This window comes from Xenopus tropicalis, chromosome 2, assembly GCF_000004195.4.
Source record: "Xenopus tropicalis strain Nigerian chromosome 2, UCB_Xtro_10.0, whole genome shotgun sequence".
NCBI lineage: Eukaryota > Metazoa > Chordata > Amphibia > Anura > Pipidae > Xenopus > Xenopus tropicalis.
In genome coordinates, this window is record NC_030678.2 from 89759777 (window position 1) to 89786001 (window position 26225).

The following is a 26225-nucleotide window of genomic DNA, read 5'->3' on the forward strand; positions in this document are numbered from 1 at the left end:
AGCCTGTCTTTTATATGTATTAATATTTATATAGATCTAATTCAACATTTTACAGTATGTTAATAGTACAGAAAGGGGGACTAACAAGGGCCATTGCACATCTAGACTGCAGGGCCTGCTCACATGCCCCCACAACCCCTGCCAGCAATCCTCTCACCCACCCACTGCTTGAAGCCGCCTCTGCCACCCCTCATTCTTCTCCTCAGGCACAATCATTTCAACCGGGGACTGGGCGGGATGGAGATTCAAATGGCTGTCAATAGGGCCATTTTAATAAATGGGGCATTTGCCCAGGGCCCACCAGGATAGGGGATCCACTAGCACATTTTTCATCTGGGATAACTTTTAGTAGAAGCATCCCTCAGGGATGGCAGACCCCTCATTTTAAAAAAATCTGGAAGCCCTCTACATGGTCATTTTAATTTCTTTGCCTTTTTCTTGTGGCATTATCATTGTGTAATTTATCTGTTTCCAGGGCTTTTGTTCGAGGGCGGCACACCTGGGGTTCATGTCTACTTCAGCAAGCGCAGACCATTTCTTCCCCCTCCTGCCTTATTATATTGAACTTCACAAACTTGAGGTTTCTTCTATCAACATTTTTTTGGGGCGGTGAAGGGCCCCACCAATGATATTTTGCCCAGAGCCCACTGGTACCTTAGAGCAGTCATGTCTAAATCTTCAACCCAGTTTCCGGTGGAGATGCTTCCAGTGTACAGCATGCTGCCTCCAGATTTTTGCTGCTCTAGACCTGGCCTTTGCAGCCTGCCCATAAATTTGGGCCTGAAAATAAATAAAAAAAAAAAATATATACATTTACAAATGTTTGTTTTTAACATAAGTCTCTCAAATAGAAAGAACACAAAGAAAACAAAAAAGGGCTGAATAAAAAACTTGGTAAACTGCACACTAAGGTAACCCGGAGAATAGAACCAGAAGCAGGATTGCTAACTCAAAGGTAATAGTCAACAACAGGGGTCCCCAACCTTTCTTACTCGTGAGCCACAGTCAAATGTGAAAAGACTTGGGGAGCAACACAAGCATCATAAGGAGGTGGCAAAATAAGGGCTAAGATTGGCCATTAGGCAGCCTCCATGCACACTATCAGCTTACAGGAGGCTTTATTTGGTAGTAAATCTTGTTTTTATTCAACCAAAACTTGCCCCCAAGTCAGGAATTCTAAAATAACTACCTGGTTTGGGGGTACTGAGAGCAACATTAAAGGGGTTGGTGAGCAATATGTTGCCCTCGAGCCACTGGTTGGGAATCACTGGTCAACAATATCAAACACAGGACAATCTATCAACAAAGAAAAAAATAGAGACATGGCAATCTGGAGATTCATTGTAACTATGTAAGGTTGTGCTCACTTGGGTACAAACACCCCAATTTTACTTATACTGTTGATTTGGACTCTTATTCATTTACCACAAAGAATCATTACCCTGAACTTGGCAGTAATTTGGGGTTCCCATAGTGGGCTGGGTCAACTGATGCTATTGCCTTGTGCCAAAGGAATAATGTATTAATGCTTTTTTAACTCCAAGTGCCAGAAGTGATGCTATCGCCACTACAAAAATTGACTGTGACTGTGTGTTTTCGTTTGTGCTCATCATATGCTTGTATGATATGCAACTGCACCAAACAGAATGCTGAGCTTGGCTGCAATGACACTGGAATGGTAGAAGAGGGGGAATGTTGCATTGTGGGTAAAAAGACATGGCAAATTTGCACACTGCATTTGTGGTAAATTATTGAGCCCTTACAAGGTTTTAGAAAGTTAGTAATACAAAAGAAGAGGGATAATTTACTAGCATGAAAGCAGTGTGCAAAATGCAAGAAAATGCACTCAACAAGAACAGTTTGCACAGAGTCCTCCTTGATTAAAGAAATGCCATTTCAAAATAGAAAGCAAATGCAAAGACTTGTGGCTACACCATTGAATACAACATTACCTGTGCTCTCCCTTGTGCCCCTTAGCGCTCTTGCGCTACTGCTCGGGGAATAGTAAGTGGGCAAATAATAAAGGGGGAAAAAAGCAATAGTTAGTAAGAAGACAGGAATCTTTGAGTGTTGCCTTATACATAGCTTGACAGAGACCTTTTGGAATAGTTCTAAAAACTAGGTAAGACTGTATATATGAGGAGTATTTACTTTCCTTGTGGATCGTAGATAATTGTGCATTTTGCACAAATATTCACAAATAGGATGGCCACTGTGCGTGTTTGCTGTGCATAAATATAGTGCCAAATTTTATTTTTAGAATATAAATTTGCAATGTGAGATCTGTTCAGCAAATATTTTTTCTGCCACTAAAGTTGTGGAATAACTCTGATGCAGAGTGTGCACATAAAATATTTGCAATTGGCGATTATGCCCTGTTTATAAATACAATCGCAGTGCGAATAAAAATTTACAATTATGTTTGCGCATTTAATACACCAATCTTATCCAGTTCTATAAATATAAACATGGGCAGGGAAAATATGTTCACTGTGTGAATCATTCTGCATTGTACAAATTTTATAAATGAGCCCCTGTGGCAAAGTAAAAAGAGGTAATAGGATCATGGGGCAGGAGACATATATGAATATAGATATATATATATATAGGTATGGGATCCCTTATCCAGGAACCCAATATTACAGAAAGGCCATCTCCCATAGACTCCATTATAAACAAATAATTCTAATTCTAATTTTTAAAAATGATGTCCTTTTTCCCTGTAATAATAAAACAGTACCTTGTACTTTATCCCAACTAAGGTATAATTAATCCTTATTGGAGGCAAAACAAGTCTATTGGGTTTTTTCAATATTTAAATTACTTTTAGCTTACTTAAATTGTGAAGATCCAAATTACAGAAAGATCCCTTATCCGGAAAACCCCAGGTCCCGAGCATTCTGCATAACAGGTCCCATACCTGTAATAGAGAAAGTCAGCTTTCGTATGAAATGTCCTCTATATCCATTCTTCAAATCTGTGTTTGAGAGTTAAACAATAATCAGGGGGAGTGTGACAAGTGAATCAGGGCAAGGAGGGAGCTAGCTAGTTCATATAGGTCAGTAATGCAAGAATTCTAAACCAGGACTGTTCGGTGGTGGACTATATGAAGGAGGATACAGTGACACCAAAAACTGTGACTGTGAAACTGCAAAAGCTAATTATTTATTTGAAATTAAATGGCTTTGAACAAAAAAAGGTAATGAATGTGAGTGAATTACCTAGATACAGGTAAGGGAACGGTTATCCATAGGATTGTTTTACCTCCAATAATCATTCATTATCTTAGTTAGGATCATAAACAAGGGACTGTTTTATTATTACAGAGATAAGGGGAATTTTATATTTATATTTATATAATAGACTCTATGGGAAATGTCCTTCCTGTAATTCAGAACTTTCTGGATAATGGGTTTCTGGATAAAAAATCCCATACCTGTACCTATGATTTGTGTTCTGATACATTCTTTAACTGACGGGGCCACTACAGATTCAAATAGAGGAGGAGGAAGCTGTTGAACTTAAGAGGAGCTGCAACCCACTATCTTCTCAAGGGTTTAAACAGGAACTGAAAGAGAAAGAGGGAGTTACCCACATAAGAGTTTCAGTCAGATTGAACAAACATGAAACTAATCAGATCAGATCAAAAATCTTTCCTATATCTTCCTACAAACACCCATTTGCTAATGTATCTTTTCTTTTTTTTTGTAGTTGCCTGGGATTCATTTTGTATTCCCCCAAAATTAACCATTTTGACCTTCCTAAAATGACATATGTGGAACTTGCAGAAAGACAAAAGGGAGTGCTCCCACAACCTCTTTTTGTGTATTTATGTATATGTGGAACTTGATGACATTTTGAATTTAATTAATGCTGTTTAGCTTTTCTATTAGGTGTGATAAATGTCAGATATCAAGTGGATGTTTTTAAGTAATTAATAATATAATCTTGAAATGGCTGTGTATATGGTCTGAATAATTGACAACTTGTACACAGGACTAGGGTAAAACTAATGGGGGGACCTGTAAATGTGTCCACCCACTCCCCTATATCACTGTTGCGGAACCTATCTGCATGGAAAAAGGGCTCTAGGATATTCTGCAGTGGGCATGAGTCTATTGGGCACTCTGTTTTATAGCAAATTCATGGGAAACCAGCACAGTGTTTTTCCTGCGACAGTTATACTTTTTTAAAGTTTACTTTTTTTGCATGTAGAATTTGGAAGAGTTAAAATGTAAGGACCCTTTTAGATACACACAGTATGAACAAGATGCTAGGCAGAAAAAACAGTCAGCTGGCTCAGATGAATTCATGTATATCAGTTGGTAAAATAATTTCCACCTCATTCATAACAGATGCTGAAGTTATCTAGTTGAGGTTTTTGTGCATTTCTACAGAGAGTGGAGTGTGGTTCCAAGTTGGGTTAGGAGCCACCAAAAGTAGATTTGAGGTCTGACGTGTGATGGGTAGGACACAGAAGACTTACAGAGGCTAGAAACCAAGCTTTGTTTTGTTTCCACAAAAAAGTCTTGCCATACCCATCAAACAGATCATTGACTGAGCACTGCAGCATAAAACCTACATATCAGATCAGTGAGGTCACAGTTTCAGTGTAGCTTAACCATAGAAAAAGGTCAGGATACAAGGCATGTTAATGGGCCAAAACTGCTTTTTAGGACAAAGTCTGTTTAAAACACTCACCACTAATGAATCCATGTGGAAACAATACGTGTTTTCTCACTTATTACAGAACAACAGACAGCATTAGCATCATGAACGTTTTACTATAGAAGCTGAAAGTTAAATACGAGTGTTCCTTTGATTTGTTTGTACAAATGAGAGGCTATAAAATGCATGCTGCCTAGGGGATGTTTGCATGTTGGGTGTTTTTTTCAAAATGCATCCGTTAATAGAGATTCTCCAGCAGAATCCTGCATTGAAATACGTTTTTCAAAAGCACAAACAGATTTTTTTACATTTTATTTTGAAATTTCACATGGGGCTAGCCATATTCTTCATTTCCCAGTGTGCCACAGCCATGTGACTTGCTCTGATAAACTTCACATTTTACTGCTGAGCTGTAAGTTGGAGTGATATCACACCCTGCCCCCCAGCAGTCGATCAGCAGAACAATAGGAAGGTAGCAAGATTTGGTTATCTGAAAGCAGTTCTAATGTATAGCGCTGGCCCCTTCTGAAAGCTCAGACTCAGGCACAATGCACTGAGATGGCTGCCTACACACCAATATTACAGCTAAAAAAAAATACATTTGACAGAATGCCTTTAATTAAATCCAACAGGCTTGTTTTACCTCCAATAAGGATTAATTATATCTTAGTTGGGTACAAGGTACTGTTTTATTATTATATAATAAATGATGGTTAACAGCTGAGATTTTAAACTGCATTTAAAACAGGTATGGATGTTTTAATAAAAAGTTTAATTTGGGTTCCATGTTTAATTTGGAAAGGACTTTTATTTTACAGTATTACAGCCAGATGTAAAAGGGGAACTAAATCAAAAAGCTATATATGAATAAAACTCAACCATATAACTTACAACCTGAATTTGTCGAGAAAGAATACAGAGAAAGGAAGAATTGAGTATATTTTCCCAGTATTAAGAGATCTTTAAATGAGTAGTGTCAATGACACATTTGTCACGAACATTGCAAGGTAAGGAGTAGCTCAGAGGCAAATGATATTTGAATGAAACCTATGAATAAAAAAGAGAACACAGAGAAAGAATTGCCAATCTGCACAATCCACTTACCAGAATATAAATCACTCCTGCAGAGTTGGGATCATTTATGAAGTTTATGCAGTGAAGACTTTGCTCTGTTATTAGCCAGTATGATCACCAGGATCTCGTGTGGTAAAGTCAACCCTGAGAATGAGCTGCCTTTTTCCAGTGCAGCTTTTTGCACTTTTATTTATCAGTATAGACTGAGGAAATGTTCCCCCCTTAAACACAACTTTTGATGTAATATTGATGCATTATTAAGAAATGGATATGCTTTTAACCACCTTGTAATTTTTCACTATTTCACATTAAGGGGCTGGTTTATGATGTATATCATTTGGAAAAAAATTATAATTGATCCCGATTTACTATTCTTTTTTAGTGTTACTGCTTATTCAATAAAGCACAAAAAGGAACAGATTCCTCCAGAATTAAATCAGATCTTAATGCCAATGGAACACAGTGCAATTTGAGTGCCATGGTCATTCCCTGTGAGAACCATGGTTTTCAAAACATGATCCCTTGCTTGCAGCCAGTTCATGTAACTTTGTGTTAGAAAATGCCTATAGTAGTCGCTGAGTTGTCAGGCAGGCATTGCTTGGGAATGCTTTCTCTTACATGCTTACAAAACTATACCCACAAACAATGTAGGTCGCTATAAAACTATACAAGCTCATATGTAAAAACCTGCTTCATCTAAATAAACCATTTTCATAAAAATATACAGTGGCTTGCAAAAGTATTCGGCCCCCTTGAACTTTTCCACATTTTGTCACATTACAGCCACAAACATGAATCAATTTTATTGGAATTCCACGTGAAAGACCAATACAAAGTGGTGTACACGTGAGAAGTGGAAGGAAAATCATACATGATTCCAAACATTTTTTACAAATAAATAACTGCAAAGTGGGGTGTGCGTAATTATTCAGCCCCCTGAGTCAATACTTTGTAGAACCACCTTTTGCTGCAATTACAGCTGCCAGGCTTTTAGGGTATGTCTTCATCTACAGACTGAAATCCTTGCTCATTCTTCTTTGCAAAACAGCTCCAGCTCAGTCAGATTAGATGGACAGCGTTTGTGAACAGCAGTTTTCAGATCTTGCCACAGATTCTCCATTGGATTTAGATCTGGACTGTGACTGGGCCATTCTAACACATGGATATGTTTTGTTTTAAACCATTCCATTGTTGCCCTGGCTTTATGTTTAGGGTCGTTGTCCTGCTGGAAGGTGAACCTCCGCCCCAGTCTCAAGTCTTTTGCAGACTCCAAGAGGTTTTCTTACAAGATTTCCCTGTATTTGGCTCCATCCATCTTCCCATCAACTCTGACCAGCTTCCCTGTCCCTGCTGAAGAGAAGCCCCCCAGAGTATGATGCTGCCACCACCATATTTGACAGTGGGGATGGTGTGTTCAGAGTGATGTGCAGTGTTAGTTTTCCGCCACATATAGCGTTTTGCATTTTGGCCAAAAAGTTCCATTTTGGTCTTATCTGACCAGAGCACCTTCTTCCACATGTTTGCTGTGTCCCCCACATGGCTTGTGGCAAACTGCAAATGGGACTTCTTATGGTTTTCTGTTAACAATGGCTTTCTTCTTGCCACTCTTCCATAAAGGCCAACTTTGTGCAGTGCACAACTAATAGTTGTCCTATGGACAGATTCCCCCACCTGAGCTGTAGATCTCTGCAGCTCCCCCAGAGTCACCATGGGCCTCTTGGCTGCATTTCTGATCAGCGCTCTCCTTGTTCGGCCTGTGAGTTTAGGTGGACGGCCTTGTCTTGGTAGGTTTACAGTTGTGCCATACTCCTTCTATTTCTGAATGATCGGTGGAACACTGCTCCGTGGGATGTTCAAGGCTTTGGAAATCTTTTTGTAGCCTAAGCCTGCTTTAAATTTCTCAATAACTTTATCCCTGACCTGTCTGGTGTGTTCTTTGGGCTTCATGGTGTTGTTGCTCCCAATATTCTCTTAGACAACCTCTGAGGCCGTCACAGAGCAGCTGTATTTGTACTGACATTAGATTACACACAGGTGCACTCTATTTAGTCATTAGCACTCATCAGGCAATGTCTATGGGTAACTGACTGCACTCAGACCAAAGGGGGCTGAATAATTACGCACACCCCACTTTGCAGTTATTTAATTGTAAAAAATGTTTGGAATCATGTATGATTTTTGTTCCACTTCTCACGTGTACACCACTTTGTATTGGTCTTTCACGTGGAATTCCAATAAAATCGATTCATGTTTGTGGCTGTAATGTGACAAAATGTGGAAAACTTCAAGGGGGCCGAATATTTTTGCAAGCCACTGTACTTTTTAGCAGTATGTGCTATTGGGTACTCCTAAATAGAAAATTGCCATTTTAAGTATTAAGGGCCGCCACGGTGCACAAAAACAAACCAAGGGTACATATACATGTTAGGCCACATCAGCCAATTAATGGAAAAGGTTCTGTCATTTACTCCCACACTTCTTCCTGTTACAGTTAGAGCTGCATTATTTCCTGTCAGGTGATCTCTAAAGGAACGACACAGCCATCACAAAATGGAGGCTCATGAGAAAAGATGTGAAAGGGATATATTAACTGATATATACATCAGTATATATATATGTATATATATACACACATATATACCATAGGTATATCAAAGTATAACCATGAAATGGATACAGCACTCGCTGGTCTTTATAACAAATCAATATTAACCTTTATTAGTGCAATATATATATATATATATATATTTAATGATGCTGGGGGTAGTATTTCTTTAAGTGATCCCAACCTGACAGCACAAGCATATTTCCAATTTAAATCAATTGGGGTATTGGTTATGTGCTCAGATTTTAGAATATGTGCTAAATTGTAGAAGAAGTGCCAGCATTGTATCACTGTATGCTGTCTATATGTGCCATACTCTGCCCTATTCTGCCTGTGTGCCATACTCTGCCCTATGCTGCCTGTGTGTGCCATACTCTGCCGCCTGTGTGTGCCATACTCTGCCTTCCCTACCCTTCCTGTGTGTGCCAAACTCTGCCTGCCCTATGCTCCCTGTATGTGCCATACTCTGCCTGCCCTATGCTCCCTGTGTGTGCCTTACTCTGCCCTATGCTGCCTCTGTGTGCCATACTCTGTCTGCCCTACCCTGCCTGTGGGTGCCATTCTCTGCCTGCCCTATGCTGCCTGTGTGTGCCATACTCTGTCTTCTATACCCTGCCTGTGTGTGCCATACTCTGCCTGCCCTATGCTGCCTGTGTGTGCCATACTCTGCCCTATGCTGCCTCTGTGTGCCTTCCCTACCCTGTCTGTGTGTGCCATACTCTGTCTGCCCTACCCTGCCTGTGTGTTCCATACTCTGCCTGCCCTATGCTGCCTATTTGTGCCATACTCTGCCTGCCCTATGCTGCCTGTGTGCCATACTCTGCCCTATTCTGCCTGTGTGTGCCATACTCTGCCTTCCCTACCCTTCCTGTGTGTGCCATACTCTGCCTGCCCTATGCTCCCTGTGTGTGCCATACTCTGCCTGTCCTATGCTCCCTGTGTGTGTCTTACTCTGCCCTATGCTGCCTCTGTGTGCCATACTCTGTCTGCCCTACCCTGCCTGTGGGTGCCATACTCTGCCTGCCCTATGCTGCCTGTGTGCCATACTCTGTCTTCTATACCCTGCCTGTGTGTGCCATACTCTGCCTGCCCTATGCTGCCTGTGTGTGCCATACTCTGCCCTATGCTGCCTCTGTGTGCCTTCCCTACCCTGTCTGTGTGTGCCATACTCTGTCTGCCCTACCCTGCCTGTGTGTTCCATACTCTGCCTGCCCTATGCTGCCTGTGTGTGCCATACTCTGCCTGCCCTATGCTGCCTGTGTGTGCCATACTCTGCCCTATTCTGCCTGTGTGTGCCACACTCTGCACTATGCTGCCTCTGTGTGCCATACACTGCCCTATGCTGCCTGTGTGTGCCATACTCTGCACTATGCTGCCTCTGTGTGCCATACACTGCCCTATGCTGCCTCTGTGTGCCATACACTGCCCTATGCTGCCTCTGTGTGCCATACTCTGCCTTCCCTACCCTGCTTGTGTGTGCCATACTCTGCCTGCACTATGCTCCCTGTGTGTGCCTTACTCTGCCCTATGCTGCCACTGTGTGCCATACTCTGTCTGCCCTACCCTGCCTGTGTGTGCCATACTCTGCCTGCCCTATGCTACCTGTGTGTGCCATACTCTGCCTGCCCTACCCTGCCTGTGTGTGCCATACTCTGCCTGCCCTACCCTGCCTGTGTGTGCCATACTCTGCCTGCCCTATGCTGCCTGTGGGAGGTGAATCTGGCAGGGATTTGTTCTGGGAGTTTGTTAGCATGTGGAAATAGTCATTATATGGTCCCTAAGGTGTGGGGTATGGGGTATTGGTTATGTGCTCAGATTTTAGAATATGTGCTAAATTGTAGAAGCAGTGCCAGCATTGTATCACTGTATGCTGTCTATATGTGCCATACTCTGCCCTATTCTGCCTGTGTGCCATACTCTGCCCTATACTGCCTGTGTGTGCCATACTCTGCCCTATGCTGCCTCTGTGTGCCATACCCTGCCCTATGCTGCCTCTGTGTGCAATCCCTACCCTGTCTGTGTGTGCCATACTCTGTCTGCCCTACCCTGCCTGTGTGTTCCATACTCTGCCTGCCCTATGCTGCCTGTGTGTGCCATACTCTGCCTGCCCTATGCTGCCTGTGTGTGCCATACTCTGCCCTATTCTGCCTGTGTGTGCCATACTCTGCACTATGCTGCCTCTGTGTGCCATACACTGTCCTATGCTGCCTGTGTGTGCCATACTCTGCCTATGCTGCCTCTGTGTGCCATACTCTGCCTTCCCTACCCTGCCTGTGTGTGCAATACTCTGTCTGCCCTACCCTGCCTGTGTGTGCCATACTCTGCCTGCCCTATGCTCCCTGTGTGTGCCTTACTCTGCCCTATGCTGCCTCTGTTTGCCATATTCTGTCTGCCCTATGTTGCCTGTGTGTGTCATACTCTGCCTGCCCTATGCTGCCTGTATGTGCCATACTCTGCCTACCCTATGCTGCCTGTGTGTGCCATACTCTGCCTGTCCTATGCTGCCTGTGTGTGTCATACTCTGCCTGCCCTATGCTGCCTGTACGTGCCATACTCTGCCTACCCTATGCTGCCTGTGTGTGCCATACTCTGCCTGCCCTATGCTGCCTGTGTGTGCCATACTCTGGCTGCCCTATGCTGCCTGTGGGAGGTGAATCTGGTAGGGATTTGTTCTGGGAGTTTGTCAGCATGTGGAAATAGTCATTATATGGTCCCTAAGGTGTGGGGTATAGGGTATTGGTTATGTGCTCAGATTTTAGAATATGTGCTAAATTGTAGAAGCAGTGCCAGCATTGTATCACTGTATGCTATCTATATGTGCCATACTCTGCCCTATTCTGCCTGTGTGCCATACTCTGCCCAATGCTGCCTGTGTGTGCCATACTCTGTCTTCCATACCCTGCCTGTGTGTGCCATACTCTGCCTGCCCTATGCTGCCTGTGTGTGCCATACTCTGCCCTATGCTGCCTCTGTGTGCCATACTCTGCCCTATGCTGCCTCTGTGTGCCTTCCCTACCGTCTGTGTGTGCCATACACTGTCTGCCCTACCCTGCCTGTGTGTTCCATACTCTGCCTGCCCTATGCTGCCTGTGTGTGCCATACTCTGCCTGCCCTATGCTGCCTCTGTGTGCCATACTCTGCCCTATTCTGCCTGTGTGTGCCATACTCTGTCTGCCCTACCCTGCCTGTGTGTTCCATACTCTGCCTGCCCTATGCTGCCTGTGTGTGCCATATTCTGCCTGCCCTATGCTGCCTCTGTGTGCCTACACTGCCCTATGCTGCCTGTGTGTGCCATACCCTGCCTATGCTGCCTGTGTGTGCCACACTCTGCCTTCCCTACCCTGCCTGTGTGTGCCATACTTTGCCTGCCCTATGTTCCCTGTGTGTGCCTTACTCTGCCCTATGCTGCCTCTGTGTACCATACTCTGTCTGCCCTACCCTGCCTGTGTGTGCCTTACTCTGCCTGCCCTATGCTGCCTGTGTGTGTCATACTCTGCCTGCCCTATGCTGCCTGTATGTGCCATACTCTGCCTGCCCTACCCTGCCTGTGTGTGCCATACTCTGCCTGTCCTATGCTGCCTGTGTGTGCCATACTCTGCCTGTCCTATGCTGCCTGTGTGTGCCATACTCTGCCTGCCCTATGCTGCCTGTGGGAGGTGAATCTGGCAGGGATTTGTTCTGGGAGTTTGTTAACATGTGGAAATAGTCATTATATGGTCCCTAAGGTGTGTAAATATATGCGGGGGGGGGGGGGGTTGCTGTGCATATGGATTTAAGTATTTAAGTGTGTGTCTTAATATAATATAATATAATTCTTTCACATATGAATGAAGGGTGATATCCCTACAGTGAGCACCACCCATTTGGGCTTTTGATGTGCTACCACCATTAATGGTGGGTATGGTCTTAAAAGCTCTTGTGATATGGGTGTGGGTTGAAGTGGGTGCAGTTTAAAAAAGAGGAGTGGTCAAAACGGTCTTCCATTATCATTCCGGCCCACGGTACCACAGAAGTTGGACATCACTGGCTTAGAGGGACCGTTGGCTGTGGTTCTCCCTGAGATGTCTTGGGCATTAAAAATAAGGCTTGTCAACTGAACTCCAATGTAATGTAGATTTTCTAATAGGAAGAGATAAGAAAGCTGAGAGGGCAGATTACTAACAGGCCCCCCCCACAAGCCCAGTAACTGTCTATGGCATCTTACAGCAGCCCCTTTGGCATTTACCAGAATCCACAGATTGTCAGTCAGGCCTAATTACTAATGTCTGGAACCTTTGCAATACTGCCATTTTCCAAGGATTTTTGTTAAAGATGTATCTATTTTATTAGATTTCACTGTATGATCCGCCTAGTGACAGAATGCAGTATTTATTTATATGTGTATGTTATAGATTCATTTAAACATATAGCAATTGATGGAAAAATGGAGATTCTACATAAGGCTATATAGGGGGCCGCATGTGCCAATTCTATTGTTGCATGGCCTTACAGCTGTTCTCTTGATCTGTCTATGATATTTTATTGTTCAAGCATATGCAGTGAGTCAGCTTGGCCCGCCCCCCCAAAAAAAAGCCACAAAGGCATAGCAGGGTTGTTGACATCAATGATCAGGTGATCATGCTCTACCACTTAGTAAATGACTCTGTTGTCTTGATTCTGCAGTTGAGCTGAAAACTCTTTGAGGCCTTCCATACAACCACACAACCACAGACATAGCACCGTTGACATTTTACAAACTACGTTCTTCGGCACCACATTAAGCATACAAACCAAGCTGTATGTGTGTGAGAAAGGTAAAGTTCCTTCATTCATTTCTGTTTGCTGTTGATTAAACTGCTGCCTTTTTTCCTTTCTTAAGACTTGTTTCTTTTTATTATTTGGGAACAAGTTATGTTGCAAATTAGTGGTTGCACATTCCTGTGGCCATACAAACTCCAAGACACTCAATGTCTTTGGGGAACTGCCTCCTTTATTGCAGTGAATTTATTTTTTCCCCCATCTCTCTGCCAGTTCATTCTAAACCACAAGGAATAAACTACCGCCTACTCCAAGGCCACCACCATGGATTCCAGCAATCCCTTTGAACAGTTTGCAACAACGTTCTCCAATGGCTTTTTCCGTGGTAAGTAGATGAACTTTCTCTTCTTGAGAGATTTCATGGGACAACATGGCAGGTTGCAAGACTTGCACTGGATACATTGATTTCTCGAGTCTGTCAGTGCTTGATTGTATATTGCAGGTTTTGGAGATCCATGCCAGTTTGAGGTTTAGGAAGTGGTTAAGGAAGAATTCTGGAAGAAGTTAAGCAATACTTATATTTTAACAGGGGATTTTACATTTTGTTTTATGTAGTTCTTATAATTCCTGTTTTATCCCCCGTAGAAATAAATGTAAGCTTTTGCCTTCTGTGCAGGTTTACCAGTTGCAGAAGTGAAAATGTTTAGAGACAAACCATGAGGTGTTTTATTAAAAGGACAGTGTAATATTTTCCCCTGTGAATACAAACTATATTAAGCTTGAAAAGCTCTATACAAGGCTAAATAATACTTTTTCATGTGTGCTGAATTCCTGAAACATTAAACATACAGCCATATATACAGTATATGTGCATGTATACCAATGTACAAGATCAAGCTATAATGTTTCCATTTACTGAATTGTTGAATCTGAGCTCTGCTATATACAAATAGCAAGCAGTATGTTAAAAGCAATTAGATAATTTTTGGTATATCTATGACCAGGTAATAATAAGACTTATGGGAATGGGTCCCCATAATATGAAATGTTCCGTGTATAGTTATAGTTATTCTGACAGAACATTTGTTTAGGCCTGAACTGGCAGTCTGTGGGTTCTGACAAATGCCAGAGGTGCTGCTATAAGATGCCATAGACAGTCACTATTTATTGGGCTTGTAGGGGGCTGTTTGGGTCTCTATCTACTAGGTCAGGGCCTATTTTGGATCCCAGTCCGGACTTGCTTTAGTGCTTTGTGCTTCAGTGACTGTTCTGCTATTGTGAGGAGCTGCTGTGTATTACTGGACAATTATCTGCTTGAAAAAGGTTCTGAAAGCTTGCTATGATTATCTTAGTTAGCCAATAAACTTTATACCACTTTTGTTAATAATTTTTATTTCAAAAGGGTTACCCTATAAACATTTTGACTGGCTAGCACAGTACATCACCTTTTCCTGCATCGACAATTATCTGCTTACATGTTACCCATTGACTTATATGTGGGGTGTAGTACAGTGGGTTCCAGCATTTTTTTCACATGCAGACCACTTCCAAGCTAAGGAAATTTCTTACTTTGCATTTTGTATAAATTGATATTATCTGAATTCAATAAATAGTGCATAGATTAAACTCACAATGTACAGACCAATTTGATTTTTTAAAATTCATTATTTTATTAGGTATCTGTCTGGCCAATCACCAATAGCAGTAGTACAGGTCTCCTTAGGTAGTAACAATTGGTATTAGACACTTTTATGAATTAACTGTTTTTAGACAGTGTTCTGGTGTAAGTGCCATTGTAATTCCATTTTTATGGGCCCATCTAAGTGGTCTTTGAATGCAGTTGTGTGTAAAAGTGTATCAAACATTCTCATTATGTAGCATTGTCTTCCCTAGTGGTCAAGTTTGCAGCATGGCATCAGTCTGGGTTAGATGTTACCTTTCTGGAGCAATGTAAAGCTGTATATGGTGTTAGTTGGATCTAAGGATCAGGCTATAGACACACTGATAGCAACTGCTTGGCTGCTTTCGTTTTTCAGAAAGCAAATAACATTTTTACTCTTTCTGCCTCTAGTTTGAAAAGCATTTATCAACTGAACACTTCCATTATAGCTTTCTCACAGATTCTTTATCATATTAAAAATATGCATCTAAATGTTAAGGGGATCGTTGTGTTAAAATAATGCTGTGGAAAGTTAAGAAAAAGTTTAAATATATTACACCCTACATATATATGCTTATGAACACTTATTCTTCTATATCAGTGTCTACTGGTATACATTGGATCAAGGGCACACTGACCCATAAGATATCAGTCATTATACACTACTTTTCTTTTTAGAGAAATCATTTATACATCTCTCTAAAGGGAACTGTTTTTTTTTAAATTAACTGTTGGTGGGGTGCAAGCAACAATGTTATAAGACAACTGGAAATGTAGTTTTCTTCTGTTTTTTGTTTCTTACTTTGTTTAATATTTTGTTAAGGTCGCATTTACTTAAGCAAACAGACAGTTGTATAAATGACAGCGTAAAAGAGGAACAGGAGAGGGCCTGAATGGAAAGATAATTGGTAGCGTTAATAACAATGCAGCCTTAGAATTAATAAACTTTTTAACCCCTTCAGTGCCACAGTCAGCCCTGTGCCATTTATTGACATGTAAGCAAAGCATGGCATGAATCAAAGATTTAACCAGAAGCATAGAATCTACAGTCTACATAAAATCAGTGCTGGCCCCTTGATCTTTTTATATTAGCGCTGTAGATTCTAGGTTTCATGGCAGTCAAAGGGTTAATTTCTCTAGTGAGAGGCAGAAAAGAAAGGCAAATAATTTAAAAAAATCATGCAAACAATAGAAAAAAATCCTAATTGCACATTTCCTTTTCATATCTACACAGCACTAAAAATTATTTCCAACATAATTTCTCTGAAGACGCCAAGCTTTTAAATACAAACTACCTTTATAAATGTGTGAAATATACAATTGAGCAATGCAAGGAAATGCTGGGATTAAGAACAACTCAAGCTGACATTGAGCTAGTGACACTTATAAATCATTATTAGGCAGGACTCTCTGTCAGTCTCGGGGCTGAATATCTGGGAACAACAGTAGAAGCAGCATAGACAGCCTGCTATCTCTCACACAAGGGCAACTCACTCCCTCCCTGCATCAGCTACAGATATTTCAATCAGTTCCAAGTGCTTTTTTATTATTTATAAATATAATTATAAATGTTTTGAGCTTTATGCATAGGGTATTTCAAGCACGTGACTGTCTTTAACATTGTTAAATGTTGAAGGTGTTGCTGGCCTATCTGTTTTTTCTGTTGCATATGCCAATCTGCCGTTCTGATGATTATGGTTTAGTTACTTAGAACTGGGAACAGTAGAGAGAAAAGATTTTATTCAAAGATTTACCAGCACTTCATATGCTAATAGGGCACTAATGAATTAATTGCAATGGATCAAAAGTAGAAAAGTAGAAAGATAAGCAAGAATCAGAGAGAATGGCAGCGCTAACAATATGAATAGCATAGTGAAAATTTAGGTTGGGAGAACTTTCTGTAAGCAGTGCTCCAGAGGCATCTAGTAAAATCACACATTGTGCATTTCCCCGTAGCGGACTTTACTGTATAATGATCTAGGCCAGTGACTCCCATACTGGGTCTCTCCTGTTGATCATCAACTGAATCATTCAACAGGGGACAGGCAGCTGGAAACACATGGAAGAAAAAAAACAGAAGGTGACATTGTTTGCAGGAGAACTTCTTATAGAGTCATAGAGACTATTTATTAGCTTGAATTTATTTTAGCAAATAAGAAATTGGTTACCCTTCACTCTGTGGAGCACTTCACGGCAGCAATTCTTCTAGGTGGTTTGACATATTATAAATGATGGCAGGCAGCTGGAGAGCCACAGAATTGGAATTTTTATACTTATGTACTCATTAGGCTGACCTGCCACGTGCTAATGCACTAATGGCATTCAAATTGCTAGTGATACAGTTTTTTTTTTTTAAGTATTTTATTTTTTAAGTATTTCACCATTTCTTTTTTTCACTTTTTGGTGAAAAAGGGGGCAAATGCTTTAAAAAACTAAGTCAAATTAAGATCTATAATAACATAAGTTATATGTACTTGAAATTGTATTTATTTATGTTTTCCTTTCTTCTTCTGTTCTCTCTGTTTTCCTTTTCATGTCATATATATGCCAATATAGTTTTTTTTAATTATTTGCCTTCCTCTTCTGATACTTTCCATCTTTCAAATGGCGTCACTGATCCTAGCAGCCAAAAAACATTTGCTCTGTCAGGCTACAATTTTATATTTATTGTTACTTTTTATTACATATATTTATATTCAGGCCCTACTCTATTCATATTCCAGTCTCTCATCACCACTTCCTGGTTGCTAGGGTATTTTAGACCCTAGCAATCAGATAGGTGCTGAAATTCCAAACTAGGGAGTTGCTGAACAAAAATCTGAAAACCACAAATAGTAAGAAATGAAAAACAACTGCAAATTGTGCCAAAATATCACTCTTTACATCATAAAGGTTTATTTCAAGGTGAACAACCACTTTAATGTGAAAAGAATTCATCCAGAGGAATATATGCAACATTTTTTGAGCTAAAAGAGAGCAGTATCGGCACTAAAGACTCCCCACCATAACAATTTTGAATCCCATGCCATGTGAAATCTTGTGAAATATTGGGGGGATTGATACAGCAATAGTGCTTAAATAAGAAATGATGGGAGATAATAGGAAACAGTTTTACATTTTAAAATAATTCTGTTTTTAAATTTGTTGATTTTGTGGCTGCAGGAATGTTGTAGCCATTTACAAAAAGCATTAAGAAACGTAACTGCAGTGCTAAAGCGCAGTATGCAGTACCACTAAGTCTGGTCTCATTTTACTCCTACTTCTTTCTAGACAGATCAGTATAGGGCTTGTTGTGGTCTAAAGATCAGGCAAGATTACTTGAAAAAAAACTAATTTCAGCTGGAGCAGCTATGGCAGGACTAATTCTCCTAGTTCTGAGCTGCTGGTTCTGGCTCTTGAAACAATGTTTCAGAAACCAGCTCTGATTCAGCCAACAGTCCAATTCCCACAGTGTAATTCAGCTGCCTTCTGCTAAATTGTTTTAAGAGTCAGAACCAGCAGTTTCAAAATGCAAGTAACTGTATATATATAGTGTGGGCCCAGGGGCCCACCAGAAAACCTTAGACCATAGGCTCACTCTCCAAACTATTTTTCCTCCTTTCCTCAACCAAACTCTTTATTCTCCTAGTATCTTTTATTTACATGCTAACACCTATTATTCCATCTATTTCTCCTCTTTGTCCCATTCAGAAATAGGGAATGACAATGAAACATGCCAAATGGTCAGGAGCAGGAGGGCCCACTGACACCTGGGCCCACCGGGAGTTTTCGATATATCCTGGTGGGCCAGTCCGACACTGTATATATACATTGGGTAGTTACTTAAAATTACATTTTCTTTCATTATGCAAAAACATATTGAGGCGAGTTTCCTTTTAACATATAAAGATCTTCACTTTAATAATATTGTTAGGGTGCTTCACCTGGTCTAGGTGAAAAAAGAGCAACGTTGCTATCTGCTTATCTCACTGTGACTGTATTGCTCTTTTGGGTACACATATATATATATAGTCTTGAAAAGAATCGGCACTCACCAATATCTGGGCAACGGCTGGGTGCTGACAAAAATAATGCATCAAACTCAACAGTAGAAAGCACTCACAGCTATAGCGTCAATCAAGTGATTTATTTCAGCATACCATCTACTCGTTTCAATCACCACAGGATCGTCATCAGTGGCCAAATGTAAAGTGCCCTCTTATATCAAGCAATGACATTGATCTAAGCAGCTCTATGCCATGGTAATAAATTATAGCACAAATACACTTCCCAACAAGTGATAGGGAACCTCTGTTTGTGCACTTTAACCCTTAAACTGCTGCAAACTGGATAACTGATAATTGGTCTCAATGGTTCAAAAACATTTCTAGTTTTTCCAGATGAATTAGGATTTTAGTGCAGTGTCTTACACCAATAAGTATGAATTCTACAGTCAGAACAATGTAGAGGATGATGAAGGCATAAAAACAAACTTTGCAGCAATAAATTTACAACAATCTAACACTTGTCATAAAAGATATTATCTTTGTTAGACCTTTAAATCATCTGTGTTTTATTTTCATGAAGAATAATGTTGTGCAAGGAACACACAGCTCCCAAAGGTTATTTTATATTAACATATGAGCGGTAGAAAAAAATCTGCTCTCTGCGGGATAGCACCAAATTACAGTTATTCAGTTCATGCCATTACTTTACAGCAACTCACAAAGTAATAGAAAAAGAACATGAAAGCAAGATAAATGCATTAAGAAATGAAATGCATTTTATATTATAAAAACAATTAATGAAATACAGAGAGTGATACTACTGTAAAAAGGGGAAGGTGGCAGCAAAAGCATAGAGTTTCTATACAGTTTCTCTCCCTTTGTTATTGGCTATACCCTATAAAGGTTGTAAAGACATATCTGTATAAACGAGGGAGAGATGGACCAAATTATTGTAATTATTCTGTTTTCTCTGTGATTTTTAATATATTTTTTTTTTTTGCATCTTTTTGCCCTATTAGGCACTTTAAGTAATAATTGCAGTGTCTTGCATTATTGCACCTTCTTTCCTTACTACACACTTTTATATTTATTGTACACTATAAATTTTACAATACATATAAAGGTACATAGTAAGGCAAGGCATTTTTTTTTTTAATTTTTGGGCTATCATACACTGTTGCAAGCTTGTCAAGTTGTGATATCAGCAAAATGGTTAAAGAAAAATAGCGGTTTTTGTTCTTGAGAGATGTATTGCTTATATCTTAGCAGCGATGAATTTAAGTATGTGGTGCCCAGAGGCCGCCCCATTCACTGCCGCCTGCCCCACATTGCATGCATGCGCATCCCCTTTTCAGTCACATACAAAACACCGGGAAGAGGATATGCTGAAGATTTTTGCGCGTCCTGTCCCCAGTGCTCCGTATGTGAGCAAATTTTACTTGCCACCCCTAAATTTATGTGCCTTTGTGGCCTCACCACAAATCCGAGCCTGTATCTTAGCCCTGTGAGATGTGTTTTTTATATACTTGTTGAACCTCCTCTGATGTAGTGTCCAATGAGGTAGGAGCTCAGGGGCCATGGAGCACTGAGGTACTGCTGTCTTTTTGGTATGGCTAAATATTTTGAACTCTGGACAAATCTATAATTGTTTCATGCACCAAATAAATGTTAATATATGTGTTTCCTATATAACCTTGCACAGGGAGCAGGATTGTTTCTACAACAAAGTTTTAATAAGACTATAACCATGTAAGTGGGGCCCAAAACAAAGTTGGACCATAAATGGGGCATATACCCAAATCCACGGTCTTATATTAAAAATGTAGAAATGGAATAACTAACGGTAACTTTTGAAGACGTACAATTATTCCAACCTTTTGAAATTATCTCAATGTTCCAAAACAAATGAAAAGAGCAGTGGTTGGATATAACCAAAGCAGGGATAACTGCATGACCACGAACAGTGATATTCTATATCTGTATCTTTCATATAGAAGCCAGGTCGTTGAAATTATCTTAGCTACCAAAAGCTGTAAAACAAGCTTTTCCTCATTTCTAAGGGTCAATTATAGTTATCAATTGCTGATAATTTTGTTTGCAGAAAAACATTTATTCTCTTGTTTAAAGTATTTGCTTTGGTGCTTATTGGTCTGGAAAATAATGGCATAAGGAGGACATGTGGAAAAAGTATGCCACTAAATGGTGTAACACAATGTGCTGGTATATTTCTATTATAAATGTTGGGTTCTACAAGTTTTTTTTTTAATTTCCCAACACATTTTATTTCCCAGACAAGCATTCGTAACCAAGTCTGAGAGATAAAGGAAATGATCTACTGAACTGTGGGAAAGCTCTGAGTATTCTCAGAACAACTTCTACATGCAGAGACTCTGAGTTTCTGTATTAATCACCACTTATGTAGTGACTGGCAAACAAGGGGGGTAGTCAGATATACGTAGGTAGAATTATGTACAGGTGTCCCCATTGCTCAAAGCTAAACATTTTGATCTTTTAAACTTTTCCATCACAGAGCATTTAAGCAGATGTTATCTGATATGAAACTGGAATGCACCTAGACATTTTCAAGGCACCATATAAAATGTGGTAACTAAAAGTGATTCCATGAGTCACCAGTGTTACGCTCAGAAAACATCATCTATATACACACAGCAAAAATGCTGAAGCTTTGTAAGGGGAGATAAGAGAAACAAAGTCAAGTTAAACCTTGTTGTTTTTTTTTTGTAAAATTTCTCAGGCATATGGGATAAATGGCTTGTATAAAAAAGATCCCCAATTCCTGCGTAGTTTCCTGTAGTTCCTGACCAGGTTTGCACACAATGCAACAGGAATTTTGGCCCACTCCTCCACACAGATCTCCTCTAGATCTGTCAGGTTTCGGGGCTGTCGCTGAGCAACACGGAGTTTCAGCTCCCTACAAAGATTTTCTATTGGATTTAGGGCTGGAGACTAGCTAGGCCACTCCAGAACCTTGATATGCCTCTTACGGAGCTACTCCTTGGTTATCCTGGCTGTGTGCTTCGGGTCATTGTCATGTTGGAAGACCCAGCCAAAACCCATCTTCAATGCTCTGTCTAATGGAAGGAGGTTGTTGCTCAAAATCTCAAAATACATGGCCCCATTCATCCTCTTCTTAATACAGTGCAGTCATCCTGTCCCCTTCGCAGAAAATCACCCCCAAAGCATGACGTTACCACGCCCATGCCTCACAGTAGGGATGGTGTTCTTGGGATGCAACTCATCCTTATTTTTCCTCCAAACATGGCGAGTGAAGTTTAGACAAAAAAGTTCTACTTTGGCAAACTTCAGACGGGCCTGGACATGTGATGACTTGAGCAGGGGAACCTTCCTTGCAATGCATGATTTGAAACCATGACGGTGTGTTCTACCAACAGTGACCTTTCAAACTGTGGTCCCAGCTCTCTTCATGTCATTGACCAGCGCCTCCCTTGTAGTTCTGGGCTGATTTCTCACCTTTCTTATCATCAGTGATACCCCACGAGGTGAGATCTTCCATTGAGCCCCAGTCCTAGGGAGACTGACAGTCGTCTTTAGTCTCTTCCATTTTTCTAACAATTGCTCCAACAGTTGATCTATTTTCACCAAGCTGCTTGGCAATTGCCCCGTAGCCCTTTCCAGCCTTGTGGAGGTCCACAATTTTGTCTCTGGTGTCTTTTGACAGCTCTTTGGTCTTGCCCATGGTAGTAGTTGGAGTCTGACTGACTGTTGGGTGGACATGTGTCTTTAAAGAGCTCAGACAGGTGCTTCTAATTTAGATTAATGAGTGGAGTAGAGGTGGACTTTTTAAAGGCAGAGTAACAGGTCTTTGAGAACCAGAGTTCTTGCTGATTGCCAGGTGTTCAAATACTTATGTGCAGCAGTGCAATATAAATACATTCTTTAAAAATCATACAATGTGATTTCCTGATTTTTTTAAAAAAATGCTGTCTCTCACAGTGGGAATGCACCTACAATGTGAATGTCAGACCCCTCCATGATTTCTAAGTGGGAGAACTTGCAAAATCGCAGGGTGTCCAAATACTTATGTTCCTCACTGTATATATATATATATATATATATATATATATATATATATATATATATATATACAGATATATAATTATAACAGTTCACTAGAAATCCTTGTTTTCACGTTTACTCTAAATTCAACTAATGAGATGTGAATTTTGCAGTGGCAGCTAATTGTTTATAAACTTGTTAAAGATTGTGGAAGAGGTAGTTCTTCAGTGTAAAGTGTAAAGACTTCAAGGTTTGCATTCCTGGTTTATAACTATGTAAATAGATTTTTAGGATTGCAAGGAAACATTTTGTTCCCTCGAGCGCTACCTTATTTAGGAAAAAAATGTGACAAAATATTTGCGGGTGCATTTTTCCATGGAGAATCACATCGTTCCATTCATTTTCACTGAGGCTGAAAATCTCAACTGTTTTAATCAACTGTAAAAATAAATTAGTTGTTAGCAACAATTCCCATTGACTTCTATAGAAACTTGCCAGTTCTTACTTGCTGAGTTTTTTTATGGTGACTCTTTACTTTTTTTTTTTTTTTTTAATAAATTCCAATTATTTGAGGTTTCAGAAAATACAGGTATATTCACGCTGTGTAAAAATATTAACTTGATTTTTGATAAATCTGCACATTAATATTATGTAATCCAAAAAAGGTTCAGTAGCACACAATGCTGCATCGGGTTCGTTCTCCTCTGTACTTAGTAGAGCTCCTCAGATATATAAAGTTCCAATCTCAAACAGATGGGATTGCTATATAATACATTTATATTGAAACCTGACGCTGATTTTCTTTTACTGTATTTCATTAGAACAAACTAATAATTTAGGAATTTGGGAGGCAGATGGGATCTTGAAAAATATATAAGTAATTTGGTTTGTTGCTAATATGTATTGGATAAAATTTAATAAACTGTACATTTTCCTTATTTATAAAGCTTAACAAATATCACAATTCTACATAATAAAATTATAACTGCATGAAGATTATACCAATGTTCTTAATATTCCAAACATGTGTTTTCCATCGCACATCTTAGAAGAGAATTTCTGCATGAAAAATGACACTGCAAATTGGAAAATGAATGCCATAATAGGGCATACTTTCAATTTCCGCCATTGATGTAGCGCAGTGTTTGAGTGAATAAGCATATGTGTGCCTTCGTGTGTGGTGGGCATGTGACTACGGGTTATTACAGTCATTTAAGTGGGTTATTTTTACACTGGCTGGTTTTGTTTATTTCTTCTCAATGTTTTTTTAGCTTGTGACGATGCCAGACTTGGCCGTACCGTCCTACACAGGAACTAACAGCTAATGTGTCGGGACTACTAAGGACAACTCAGCAGAAATATGGCTGAAGTAACTAGTGGTTCTGAGTATATAATGGCTTTCTTGCATTAAAGTTCGGCATTTTCTTATTCTTAAGTAACTATAGTTTTAAATTTTGTTATTATAAATATTTGGAAACCTATTTGGTCAAAAGGTTATATTATATATGGGAGCTGCTTCTTTGGCATGTTAGGATGAAGCATCTGCTCTTAATTGCAATGAAACTGTGCCCTGGCCACAATGTTTGCTTGATTTTACAGAGATATAGATTAAACAAAGCATTTATAAGACATGCAAAGTCCAACATATGCATTATCAGAGTGCTTTACTATAAATTGTTTTAGCTTGTAAGGGTAACTATGCACTGGTGATCATTAATGCCTTTTTCTCTAGGGCGCATGCAAAAATGTGCAAGCAATTAACTGAATGGCACCATTCAGTTAAGGTACTTGCGACCAGTTATGCTCCTTGCCCTCAGCACCAAAGTCTGTCCCGCCTCCTGGTCCAAATCATGCCCAAGTGTGCCTATTGATGCAGGGAAACCCTGGAACTACCACCATCTTCAAGCTGGTGGTAATTCCAGGCTTTCCACTGTAGGCTATGTCAATAGCTACAGCAGACTTGAGCCAAAAAAAGAATTATGCAAATGTCATTTTGACAACAAACAACGAAAATGGTGCAGTCCCAGCTCATAAATCTAACACCATATTTGTATCCAATTCATCAAAACAGGAACCTGAAATTGTGTTCATTTTGGTGCCCTGGGTACAATTGCTTTAGATGCTAGAATTATGGGAGAAAAAAACTCTGCACCGTCTGTAACAGACATGGCGAATTTCATCCAAAATTTTCAGTATCATCCTTCAGCTGTCAAGGAATTATGGGAACAATTTTTTTTAATTAATTAAAAAGAACATAATACAGCTACAGTTTATAAAAAAAATATATATATGAAAACTAGTTAAATGAGAATATGATTACATACTATATCCCCTTTTTATGCAGTTTGGTTTCATTTTTACACAAAGCTTTATTATGTTATCCGTTACCTGGAAATCCATTATCCAAAAAGTTCTGAGGTCATCTTGCATAGATTCCTTTATAATAATTCTATTTCTTTTTTCTCTGTAATAATAAAACAGTACCTTGTACTTGATCCCAGCTAAGATATAATTAGTCCTTAGAGGCATAACAATCCTATTTGGTTTAATCAATGTTTAAATCATTTTTAGTAAACTTATGGTTTGGAGATCCAGATTACAGACCCCTTATCTGGAATATACAGGTCCCAAGCCTTCTGGATAACAGGTCCCATACCTGTATTAATACCATTTCAATTACATCATAGTCATTATATACTTTATAAAATACAAAAGAATAAAATTCAGCACTTGATAAAGCCTGTTATGGTGTACAATGCAATCAAATAAATAAAAGAGTAATTTACTCATTAATTGCAGCTCCACGCTCAATCAAATCCCCGCATAGTCTGGACTATAGGGCTGTTTTACTAAGATAGGTGCTAAATTACCAGTGCAGTTGCCCATTGCAACCCATGAGATTTTCTAACTGGTAGTAGAATAAGTAACTACTTGCAACATAGCACCTGTGTTCATACATGAGCTTTTATATGTACAATGTTTGTATGATTTTTTCAAATAAAGACCTTTTATTCTGATGACTGTAAGCCTTTAACATTTTTTTACAGAAAGGAAAGCGTCAAGGTCTATGAACCAAGCAGATCCTATCTGCTGTCATTTTGTATCTACCATACAGGAAGTGGGCACAGTGTGTGCCAACAAGGGTACATCTTCTAACAGATTTATTGGTGTCCACTCAGAAACATCAAACATCAGGCTATTCTGAGAAGTAACCACAACATTTCTCTTGTATAGTAAGATCCAGACAGCCATTGTAGACAGATAACTTATGCCTTCCAAAAAGGGGAAACAGCAGAATCTGCATGGTACAGATAAAGAAGAGAAAAAAATTACCACATTGTTAAGCTCGTCACGCAAGGCTGAAAACCACTCTCGTTTTGTCTGGGAGAGTTCTGCATTTGTGTCTTGCAAGAGTCTCCTGCAACATTACTTTCTCTAAATTACACATTATTTGGCT